The sequence below is a fragment of the Chaetodon auriga genome, chromosome 14 (assembly GCF_051107435.1).
Source record: "Chaetodon auriga isolate fChaAug3 chromosome 14, fChaAug3.hap1, whole genome shotgun sequence".
Taxonomy (NCBI): Eukaryota; Metazoa; Chordata; class Actinopteri; order Chaetodontiformes; family Chaetodontidae; genus Chaetodon; species Chaetodon auriga.
The window spans coordinates 20,186,744-20,199,685 of record NC_135087.1 but is presented as its reverse complement, the minus strand read 5'-3'; the positions used below and the strand labels follow the sequence as shown (position 1 = coordinate 20,199,685).

General features: G+C 40.5%; 1 protein-coding gene across 2 annotated transcripts in view; it reads left to right on the top strand.

The window, feature by feature from the left end:
- The window catches only part of LOC143331526 (leucine-rich repeat and fibronectin type-III domain-containing protein 2), a 136,777-nt gene that overhangs the window by 43,436 nt on the left and 80,399 nt on the right, over positions 1-12,942 (top strand). For both annotated transcript variants that reach the window (XM_076748468.1, XM_076748466.1), the window contains exon 2: positions 4,526-4,656. The gene's annotated coding sequence lies outside the window, so the exon portion shown is untranslated. The remainder of the gene's footprint in view (positions 1-4,525; positions 4,657-12,942) is intronic.

Sequence of the window (12,942 nt, the reverse complement as noted above, 5' to 3'; positions counted from 1 at the left end):
TGGAGTTGTAATTGCTAAATGTGGATAGCTGCTATGGCCCCTTAGCCAATTCAAACAATGCATAGTAGTCGCATACATCCAATAAGAGACAGCAATGGAAACACTAAAATAAAGATCTGCACACTATAGCTCCCATAAGTGCAATTTAAGGCTATCCACTGGCGTTTTTTTTTTAACTCCTGCTCCTCTTCAGACAATACAAAAATGTTCCCTATGCGCTTCCCAGCTGCTCAAAATTAGCCATTGCCACATTATTGTAACATTACAAGCAATGTCTATTGTGTTTGCACATTTTTCAGGCAATAAGAAGTGCTGTGATAAGGAGCTTAAGAGTCAGGTGAACACGCTCACTGACAAAGCCTGACTTGACTGGAAGTTTGTCGATCAGAACTTGAGCCCCATTGGAAGGACTCTCACCAGACAACCAAAGTCAAGGTGGCCTATATAGACACAGAGTGTCCACATATTAGCAAAATCTTAGCAAAACAGAATGCAAGAATTAGCTTTTTGACATATTCTCAATTGAAAACAGAACAAAGACATATATTTAATGTTAATGTTTAGCTTCATTGATTGTTGTAAATATATTCTCAAGTTCAAGTACAATTGTGAGGTACTTATGTCAGAAGAACTTTGTCATTATCTCATACTTTATACTTCTCCTTTTTCTTGCAGCTGTAGTTGCTCATTTTCATTTTAGAGTTAACATAAAACACATGATTACTTTATAAAACAAAACACATTGTTAAAGGTTAGATCAGTGCCCCCCGGCCTTTTTGATTTGCGACCTTCTTGTCATGTTTCAAATGTCTATGAACTGTTAGTTCAGATCCACCAGACATTGAATGAATCTTTTTCATTCTTTCTTTTACATTCTTCATACAACCACTTTCAGGAGTGTGCAATACCAAGAATGCTTTTAAGGAGAGACTATGACATCCTATCCTAATTCGTACGATTCATTGCATCAAGATTATAGACATTTTAAAGAGAGATCAGGGAGAAGTGTAATGCAGACAGAAGAAGGCAAGGCTGCAATGGCTGACCTTTTGCCTCATCTTCAAGCGTGGCCATTCAGAACAAGTATTTCATTTTTGCCTTTAGATGTCTTTGGACAACACATCATATGACCTAGTTGACTGGAAGCAACCTGAACCTTATAGTACCAGCATAGTCTCAGAAGTGACATGATGAGACCCTGCAGAATGTCTCAGTGAGACCTCGAAAATGGAAGCAGTCTGTGAGAACTACCTCTATTTAAAGTTTAAGCTTTGTTCTGAGGCAAAATAGACCAGTGCAATAGAATGTATTTGACAGCAAAGTTATCTAACTAAAGTTTACTGGTGTCTCCCAAGGTGCAGGAGAAAGGATTTTTATGGCATCACCTTTGGGAGTAACTAGTAAGTAGCAAGTGAGAGAGTTGGTGCAATCCTGAAGATTTCTTAGCCAACCTTTCTGCTAATGGAGTTGCAGAAGTATCTCCTGTGAAGAGGGCAGAGAGGCTCAAATGAGGCAGTGGAATGACAGGCAATAGACTGGAAAATATGAGAAAGAGAGAGAGGGGGATAGACTCAAGCTGATGTGTTTATTTGCCACTGTGGGTGCCCAGCAGAAATCTTAGTGGGTGAATGTATTTTAAGTCCCCAATGCATAAAAAAGTAGACACAGCCTGTCTCCTACCATAAAAATCTTGAGAGATCAAACACGCCCTCAAATGTTGTGACTTCTGGTCGTGCTTGATTTCGGAAGTTCATTCAGGGCTTCAGCGGAAAGTTTGGGGTTGAAATCCTATTCAGTCTCAATGCGGTTAACTGTTTCTGTCCAATTTATGAGGCAATCCCATTCAATTTGATAGCCATCTGTAAAAACGGAGACTTTCTTAGCCGTGAATACAAAGCTGGATCCATCACTTTGCAGTTCAGATCACGTTTTGACAGAGAGAGACAATATTAATTTTCAGATCAAGTGTTACTGGCAACTAAATAGGCAGGGTTTGTCAGGAGAGATGATTTTAAAGCGCAATCAAGTCTTACTGACTCAGGTAATAACTAAAGGCAGGCAAGGAAAAGCACAAAGGTAACTCCTATAACAGGTGTCAACACACACGCTTTAGATTGTCAGTTTGATTTCTCAGGTAACTAAACTACAAACCAAATTGCAGCCACCTGGCTTTTTCCACACAGTCCACCTCAGCTGAAGTGCAGCACGAAACCATCAATGACAGCTTGAGGTCCTCGTCTTGTGTAAATCATACAACACAATCAGGTCTCTGTTCAGCCGTGAAACCATCACACAATGTCATCTGGTAGAAAAATGCAACACTGTGTTTTTTTTCACTGCACTATTCAAAGAAAGGAAGGATGCTTAATGACACTCACTGCTGACACCACTCCAACTGTCAGTCAGAGGAAAGACTGTGTGCTACATAGAAACTACCACTGAGGCGGCTCTATAAAAAGCGACAAGACACAGCTAATGCATGGCATATTGAAAAACTATAGACTCCCCAAAGCTTGCCAAGATGAGTCATTCATTACAGATATTGCTGACTGGCATGTTAATCAATGATGCGTTGAAACATTCAACGTTCCTTGTTGACCTTATATCCTGTGTTAGCTGGCAAAGCTGGAGGTAGCCAAGAGGCACAATGACACACATCGAACATGAGTTTGTTTGGTTTTTTTTTCCTTTATTAGTTTTAGCTCTGCGGAGTAAAGCACACTCTGTCTGAGAGAGAAAACTAATGTTAAAATGCTGTATGCTGCAAAGTCAAGCTCATAATACAAAGTTTTGGATTAAGAAATAAGGCTGTTAATTGAAGGTTAAATCAATGCTGAGATTCAAGGCTAATGGCCTTGATACTGATGATACTGCTTTCATTAAATAGATGTGATATATATGTATGTATATATATATATGTCAGTGACACGTGTGTTTAGACTAAGTCTAAAGCACTGGAGCAGCGTCTGTGTTCTTTGGGGTATTTCTTTTGTGTATTTCTGTACAACATGGAAGACAGAATAGAGGATGATGGAGGGGCTGACTTTCAGTGCACAAACAGATTTATGGTTCCATATATCTCTGCACCAGCACTAACACTCAAGCAGTTATTCTCAGCCAGGGCTTTACTGAGCAGTTGCCATTTTGAGAGGAGAGCTGGTGTTGGTGTGGCTCACTGAATGTCTGTTCTCCAGGACGATGATACATTACAGCAACTATATAAGGGCACTTTAAGAAAAGACTTCAAAGAAGCAACTCAGATAGCAGCTGCCCAATCAGATCTCACTTTAGTAGGATAATAGCATTCAGGTCCCCAGAGGCAGAAATGAGGATGTGTCATAAATTATGAATTTCCATGAGAACGGATCTGGATGGCGGTGTCATGGAATAATTGGCCCAGCACTTAGCTTCAAGTGAAGCTGGCTGGTGACTGACTGATGTATGCCACAGGCACTTACCCCAAAAACATGTCGACGTGATTTGCAAAGTCAGCGTGACACAAAGAGACGCCCCCAATTATCATGTTGACCCAAGGCTCGATGATGTGGCAACTTCATCTTCGGGCCTGTAGGGCAGCGTGGTGGGGTGCCACAGGAGCCACAGCGGGGTTCAAGGTTAGAGGAGCCTTCTGAGATGATTGAAGGTGCACTCGAGCTGGTGTAAAAATACACCTGTGTTACTGACCAAATCAAACTGTTACAAACTGTGAGTGCAACACTAAAAACGGGCTCGTCCTCAGTGATATACACATCACAAATTTAATCCTTCTCAGATGCTGGTTTGGTCATTGGCACACAAGAAGAATTAAAATTAAAAAAAAAAAAAAAAAAAAAAAGATTGACTGCCAATAACTTGAAAGTCAGGCACAAGCAGAGTGCTTTTTATTGAAACTAAGATAAAAGCTTCCTGGCCAAAAAATAACTGTCTGACAAGCAGCAACATTGCTTACTATTGCTTTTTAAAGGGACAGTTCACCCAACTATAACATAAGCTAACCCTTGTGGTGTTTAGCTGTGCAGATAGCGTTGGTTTATTTGCTAAGATATCTGCAGAAACAATGTCCCAGTTGTCCCAGTCAGTTTGTTGTTTTCCATTTCTGGACTAAAAGTTAAGCAAATAAGTGAATTCATTATTAATTATTCTGCTTCATGATTCAAAATTGTGCAAATAAATGGTCGTTTTAAATCAATGCAATAAGCCCATTCAGAAGAGCTCTTCCAAACCACAGTGAATTAAAATGCTTCCTGCATGATCTTTTTCAGAAAAGCCACAGCAAATTCAGAAATTTGTAACCACAATAACCCCAAAAATGTTCTGTTGATTTTCTTTCTGCATCTAATCAATTCCTTCAAAATAAAGCTCCCCTAAGAAAATGAATCTTCCTCCAGGTCTCAGCCAGAGTTTTCACAAACCCAGTGTTGTCTCTTCTGCAAAATAAAAGAATCAGATGCCACGCAGATGGCAAAGGTCATTGCAGTTTCTCATTCTCTGCTGCTCTCTTGCTCTTCCCGTTGTTTTCCTGCAGGTGAAAGAGTGAACGGATGAGGTGGAGGACTTCTTCCTCAGCACACACACAGAAACGACACCTTGCAACACTCATTCGTGGGAGGAGGGGGAAGACTTGAGATTGTTTGTTGCCCGCAGGAGGAATTCAAGGTCAGCACACAGTACGCTCACACACACACACACACACACACACACACACACACACACACACACACGCACAGTGTCACGTTTGAGAACAAATAAATAGATGGTGGGAGCGTCTGCTTTTCTATTGGCTGTGTTTGTATTAAGAGGAGTCAAGTGGGTTGATAAGATTTTATGCATGAGCTACATCATCTTCATGAACAAATAATTGGGGAATAAATGAAGAATCCGTTCAATATCCAACACAGAATAATTGATTTTCAAATGATGGTTCAGATAAAAGAAGGCTTAATTGATGATTCCCAGAAGTCTCCATCTTTTCTCCTTCTATCTTTCCTCCCTTCCTTCTTTCTCTCTCATTTGTTTTCCCCACTCTCCCTTCCCACATATTTTGTTTCCTTCCTCCTGTTGTTTCCTTTGTCCTTCCCCTTGTCCTTTATCCCTCCTTTAAAGTTTCATATATCTAAAGAAAATCACTAATCAACGCTTCCAAACACTTTGGTGGGCTGTCCAAGGTTTTTTTTTCCCTGTGAAGTCCACAAACTGGGAAGAATTTGGATTTTAATTGCTTCCCCATAGATTGCTGCCTCGCTGAGAAACTAGGTTAATTGCATAAGAAGAGAGAGACACTTGTGACCTTCATTGAATGCTGCCAACTACGGTTACTGCAGCACACACGGTGCAGTGTTGCATTCGCAGGTTATTTAGCTATAGCTATGAAAAAAAGCTGACAACCTGCATGTCTACCTATTTTATATGAATGTTGACATCAGTTTCAAAAAGCTTTTTTAAGTGTCAGTCCCGCAAAGCTTTCCTGACAGGATCATGTTTACTGTGTAATTTCTCAGCCTACATGTGTCAGCGTCAGGGCATCAGGCGCGCAGAGTTGTTCAGTGTTGTGATTGCACCACAGGTTGATTAGACTTATCAAAGCTGCTTTAAGGTGAAATGTAAGTGGAAAGTAGAAACGTTAAATGCCTGGGTCCAAGATCACAACTGCATCAGTATCTTTTTTCGCTTCAGTTTTTGCTGTTTTTCATCCTTCCTTTCTTGTTTATTGTGACGGAGAGTTGACCAGCCACACTTTCTCATCTATATTCATGCCGTGGTGGAGCACAGACAGCTCTGGCAGGAATCAATCAGATCTGCATGAACTGAGCCCCTCAACTCTCTCCAGCCTTCCTCCCTTCTTCCTCTCTTTTGTTCCTTCCTTCCCTCCTTCCACCCCCCATCTTTTCTTTGTTCTCTCCTCACTTCCTTATTTTTTCTTTCTTCCATTCTTTCCTTCCTCCCTATTTCCTTCCTTCCATCCTCCTTTCTTTTGTCATTTATTTTTGTCATATCTTTTGTTCCTTCCTGCCTTTTGCTCCTTTCCTCCCTCTGTCCTTCCTTCCATCCTACCTTCTTCCTTACTTCCCTCCTGATTGCCTCTTTCTTTCTTCCTTCCTATCTACTGTTCCTTTGTTCCTTCCCTCCTCCTTCCTGTCTTTTCCTCCCTCCCTCCACCCTTCTTTCCTTCATTCCCTCCTCCTTTTCTTCCTCCTCTCCTTCTGTCTTTCCTTCACTCCATCTGTCTTTTGTTTGATCCTCCCTTCCCTCTTCCTTTCCTTGCTCTGTCCATCTGCTTTCCCCATGATTTTCCTCATTTCTGCATTCCTTCCTGGTGAATGTGAACCGCTCTCACAGAGCCAATGATAGCTGGAAATGAGGTTAGGGCTGTGACATTCCCCTTAGGACCGATGCCATAGCACAGAGTCCTTGTAGAATATTCCGCCAAATTACGTCACTAGCTGAGGATAATAATACCTGTTTTGTAGGTTGAGAATCCGAGGGCATTGTGAAGGACAAGCAGGGTCAGCTGAAAACACAGACAGACTGTAAATTGTGTATCGTTGTCAGGGAGGAATGATGTCCATCCAAATGCAGGAGAAATGAATTGATATGGATTCACAGATGGTTTGATTTGATCATGCATGCTGATGCAAATATCTTCGTTTTCCATTCGAGGAAGTCCTCGCAGTGACCACCAGAATGTGAGCTAATCAGGATGGAAAATAGAAATAATAAAAAAAATGACACAAGATATATCAAGTACTAAGAATTTAACTGTCGGGAACTCTCACCCAAACACCTGATCTGCAGCATAATACAGTGCCTGGCACACGTGGGAATACAGAAATTCAACGGCTGAGAAAATGTAGTGCCAAAGGAAAAGACTGAGTGACAGCACAGTAAAGCACTGAAAATATTCTAAATATAGCATACACTTAAAATGATATTGAGGATTTTAGGTGGGCCTTTTTTTTAGGTGGCTGAAATACTTTTTGCTGCCGACCTCATCACCAGCAGTCCATTACTTAGCTTCTGTGTCGGTACTCATGCTGCTTCTCCAAACTGGGGGTGTACCAACCACCATCTACTATAGGTAATACACTAACTATGGATAAGTGCCTAATTCAACCCCACTTCAAAAAATCCAATTCCAATCCCATGTCATCCTGCATTAGAGACAATGTGGAATTCATTAAGTGGTCATATATTTATGGGGAAGGCTGAGTTGTGTTCTATAATACACCTGTAGACCTGTTAATCTGTTGACTTAACAGTTGAGGGTACACACAATAGAGGCCATAAGTACGCTTAACAGCCTGTGGGGTCAGTATGTTTGTTAGATGCTAGCATTATTCTAGTGGACAACACTATATTAATAAGTATTTACCAAGTCGTAGCATACTGGCACAATAAACTAAGATAAACGTAAGTACTTTACATGCTAAATCTCTGAAAAATGCTATGATGAGCATGTTAGCATGCAGTATCTCGCTCAAAGGACAGCCTCACAGAGACATGGCAGACTCTCAGTCTTACACATTATTTGTTGTAGCCACTTAACAGTCATATGGTGTTAGTATAATGTTGTCACTATAGCATATCTTCCTGACTGTTATTGAGTTTGCCCACTCATTTGAAGAACCTCTCGAGAGGACGCACCGACTAACGGGAAGGAGATTTATTCACCACTCTGCTGTCAAAGGTGTACTTGTAATGCCCTAGTCAAAGTTTAACACTTTTAGCTGAATATTCATGACACACCCTAAGCTGCTCAAAGGAATCATACTTGTGCCAGAGCTATTAACTTGAGAGCTATTACTTGTGAACACAGGTGATTATTCTTAATGAATACTTTAATTCCGATCTATATAAAGACGAAACCCTAATCACGGCATCATTTGTTTCCAGTGATATTAACAAATCAATAATGTAGTCCTCAAGGAAATGCCTGATTCTCCTGCTGCGTTTTGTCTTTCTAGAAACAGGCTCCTTGCCTGGAGGAGGACAATATTCAGTCTGTCACATCAAACACAGACTAATTGATTTGCCAAATAAAGATCTTCCCACAGTGCACCCCCCACACACTTTTAACAATAGCCAATGGAATTTTAATGTGATCTCAATATGTCACTTCTCTACATATTGAGTAAGTGGAGTCTAAATCTCTGTGGACTGATTGCGTTACAGTGTTATGAGTTGAGGCTCATTAAAGAGTTGTTAAGACTTTTTATCGTTCAGTTTTCAAGTTTCTACTTTTGAAGTCATGTTAAGCACACAGATTGGCAAATAACATTTTTAGATCCTTTACTTTTGAATGTCAGGCCACCATTTAACCAGTGTTAGTTTTTTTGACTGCTAGTCAAATGAATTGGTCAATCGTTTAGCTCAATGGAATCACCAGACAAAGTGGACAGTTTGGACAATTGACCTAACCCACAGTTAGCTGCTACTGCCAGCACCACCCCACTGTTCATGTCGTATTTCAAAACCCTACCTCCACCTGTAGAGTGCCACTGATTGTAAGCACTGGACAGAAATCGTGCAAAATGGACAAGATTGTCCAACATGGGCATCATTTTAAGAGACACTGTGCGGTTATTCGTTCATTTCTCTTTGCTCCCTGTACCAACTGACTGGCTCACTACCTGGGACATAAATCAACCAGTGGGACATACAGAGTGTGGAATCCTGCCTGGATGCGCTGTTGAACACAGAATATGTACTGCAACTGCATATTGTCCGCAGGCAAAAGGCATACTTTCTGTGACAGAGGAAAAGAAAACTTTTGGGTACATGACCTACTGCAATGAAAGTGAAGTGCCATCAATCTTTGGAACAGCGCAGAGATGCATTGTTTCCTCTGCAGACATCTTTGAGAGCGGGTATGCTTGGAAGCCTTTCCTAAGAGATCCCTGAATAGAATATGGAGAAATATATGATGTTTTTTAAACATTACCCAAACAAACTGAGTTCAAAGAACTAAAGCAAACTTGATAGTCAAACAAAATAGGGTAAAGATTATATAAAAACTGGCTGATGAAACTGCAGCAGAGAATCTTATGTGCAGCAAAATGCCTTTTTTTTTGCCTCCTCTGAATCCCCTGATCAGAAAATGTCTGAATAGTGAGATCCCTGAATAGCTCTGCCTCCTACAGCAGCTGTTTATGAACTTGTCCCAAAACTGTCACCGCGGTTGATGATCGGTACTAGGGATGAGGTTTGGAGAGGAGGATCACGTCAGCCCTTTCCTCAGAAATCTTTCAATGGCCCAATCTTTCGCTGTTTGGCCCTTGGAGCTGCCTGATTTGTGCGTCCTGGTCACCTGTCCCACATGCGTGGGTGAAACTGAAAATGAGCCTGCAGTCAGGAGCGTTGTTTCTCATGCTTGCGTCATTACAGTTGAGACAATGAAGTGCCAGGTGGTTAGACAGTGCCTGGGGTTTCACTATGTGCTGCTACCCAGAAGTACTTCTTTTCTTGTTGCATTAGACTATGACTTCATGAAGTGCTTTCTGTGACTTCTTGTCTGATAGATATAGATACACAGGAGGGCTGTGCATAGAAAGATTGAGATGCAGTGGATGCATCACATGAAGTGAAGACTGTGCACGAGCAGGTTAAGCAACTGGATGCCTGGCAGCAATTACTTGTCATGAATAAACCTGTGGCTTCAAGACTTACGGTCTCACTGTTGTGGTTTGTTTATGATGTTATAATATAGTGATGTGCATGCTTCCGTTGTCATATACTTCTAAAAAATACACATCTCTTCTGCTCATTAATCATTTGACCACTTTTATACCAACAATAATCCCGTATTTCTGCTTGAATAGGCAATGAGTACGCGGTACAATGCGCTGTGTCCCCCATCTCTGTGAAGTCTCAGGTATTCACGCAGCCAATGACCTACAACTGAATGCTTCCCATAAATGAATGAACACCCAGCAGCTAATCAATTTGCAGCTCCCCACAAGAAACACCAGACAAACAAAGAGGTAGCTAAAACTAGTTAGGTGGCTATCAGGTAGCATGGATTCTGCCAGTGATTATCCTTAAATTCATAAAGTAGAAATGGCCTTGACAGTAATTACACACATGTAATCAATCGGAGGACACCGAATCCTCCCATAAACACAGATAATAAAGTGGATTAGCGCGCCGTTGAGGCAGCAACCCTGGGATACATAAGCCTTTACATGAAAAACATATTAAGCCTCTTCCTGCAGTGGCTGTTTTGGACCTATTAGCACCTGATTTTATATATCTCCATTTAATGCTTAGTAACTTCTCATGTAAATATCCCATAACTGTGCTTAATGGCTTAAAGACACTTGTACCATTCAACGCATACGGATAAATTACCTAATGTATTTATTTCCAGGAACACACACACACACACACACACACACACACAAAAAACATATTAATTATATAACAGTTGCACTTAAAAACTTCTAACTTCTAACACATATTTGTAGCTTGTAAATCAAGGATCTCCTAAAATACCAAATAAATGTGGTCTTCACCCTCTGGATTGAATATCAGGCCAACAGAAGATTTACTATAATTATATTGCACTGCACTTTTCTTCTTCTGTCACTCTCTCAGCTCTACTTTAGATTAAATTAAATGCATATCTTCCACTCTTACATCTGCTCCTAGCACATCTGCTCCACGTTCCTCCTCTGTTCTTCACTCCTTTCTTCTTAACACATTTTCATCACTTGTCTTTCTTTCTCCTCACCTGCCTTCTTCACACATCATCTCATTTCTTAATTCTCTCCATTCTTTTCCTCAGTTTTCTTTTTCACTCCTGTGTCTGTGGTTCTCTGACTTACGCTGATGCTCCTGGACTGCTTTTTGTGGATGGTGGCTGCGGCTGCTGCTCATGAAAAAGTCTGTTACGTTCATGGTCCATAAGCTAGGTCGCTAACTAGTACAGCTGCACAGACTGTATCTGTTCAACCAACTAAATTGTCAGTGGGATTTTCTAACCTAATAGTCATCGGCAATGCAATTGTTGTGCCTTAAAGGGTCAAACTGATTAAATATTGGCATACAATTAATTCTGAAATATATTTCCACATACCTCATACTTAATTTTTAACGAAACTAATTTTTATGAACTGCCCAAACAGACAAAAATCCTGTTTCATTAGAAAAACCTTGTGTTTTTCCCATGTGCAGGTCCAATTGCTGGGAACAACGTATTTGGATTCGGTTCATCCCTACTAGGTAGCTGCAAGCTTGCTCACCAAGGTGACACGACTGGATGAAACACAACACACAACACACAAAATAACAATCCCTAAATATAATGTCAGGGCAGACCTATTGATAGCCATTTTTCCCCAGTAATAGAAGTTTTGCTCCACTGATTTGCCGGTCTAATCACAGCGACTGAGGGCAAATGACACAAAGTTGAAATTTTTTAAAGAACCTAAACAAACAACTGAGAAAACGGCAATACTGATTGATTAAAAAGTGCAAAGAAAAAGTAACTGTTGGAATTCCAATCATGTAATTCCCTCTGCGCTAATATGGAACATTTCCAAACAGCCATGATATTAGCACACCCAGAATATTTATACTCATTTTCATGATTCCAAACAAAAACAGATAAATATCAGAGGAGGAGAGCAGCAAAGTGATGAGAGGAACAAAAGAAATCCAAACAATTACACAAGCATGATTACGCATCAAACTTATGAACAACAATTATCATCAAATATTCATTTTGTCATCTCATCAACCTTTGCCAGACAAGGATGCAGGCTGCCAAAATGTTTAATGTTGATGCATTTCAAACTTCAAGAACGTTTCAGAGTGATGTACTGACAAGATTCTGGCAGCTCCACAATTCCTAATGGCTCAGTGTTGTTGATAATGCTCTCTTACAAAACGCTTTAGACCCAATTTTATTTTAGTACAGGAATGACCATTTATTTATTTCATTCATGAACAATCTCAGTACTTTCTCATTTGCAGGTTTGATACAATTTCAAGCTCTAAAAAATGCACGCAGCCACTAGAGAAGATGTATAATGGCATGAAACTACAGCAGTAAGTTATATGAGTTAGTGTTCACTGGAAGCACAGAAAAGGTATCTGTATCTCTGACGAGCAAGATGGTTATCACTGACTCATAAATGCATTTCATCCCACAGCTCACAGTCACTCCTGAGCCATCATCCTACTCAAGGACTCTAACAGAATGTGAAATTAAATCTAAAAAATCTCAGCGTTAACCCCTATTGAAGAGTGTCAGACATTTGATGGAAAAGCCTCTCAGCATAGTCATCCTCAAAAAGACGGCAGCCACCTGAAAAAGTGCCTGCCTTGATTAAAAAGTATTGACTGAGAATATAAGGGCAGCTGGGCTATTTTCAAGGAGTCAAGAAGAAAAAAAATGCCCTGCTGTGTTCCACAAACTCTCAGTGTTTTATTTGTATGGTTTCATGGCCTGTAGTTTCTTTGTCACCTTCTTTTTAGCCTACTGAAAGCGCAAAGCCTTGTGAGCGATAGACTTGTTAACCATGATATTCGCTGGGAAGGTGCTGTTTGTTTGACACTGGCATTTTTATCGAGCACACTTTTGAATCTTAAGCAAGCATGAGAAATGTATTTAGTTTTAAATCTTTTGCACAAGTAAAACCACAATAGCAGGAACAGACAGAACTGCAGCCTACACAGCCTTTTGTGTTGAGTGTTAAGAGTTACTGTATATGGAGTTGACTGTGCTTGTTGAACAGCTGTTTGTTCTGATGATGTAAAAGTAATTCAGATGAAATCTAGACAGTCTTTGTTCAGCTAGTGGCAGGATGCGAATCATGAAGTGCTGAAATGTCCAATATGGATGAAATTCCTGGTGACAGTGGGCTGGTTCATGACAAGGTATCCTTCATACACGGTTGGTAACGTGCTGAGAAAGGCAGCAATGCATCAACATCGGTAGGGAAC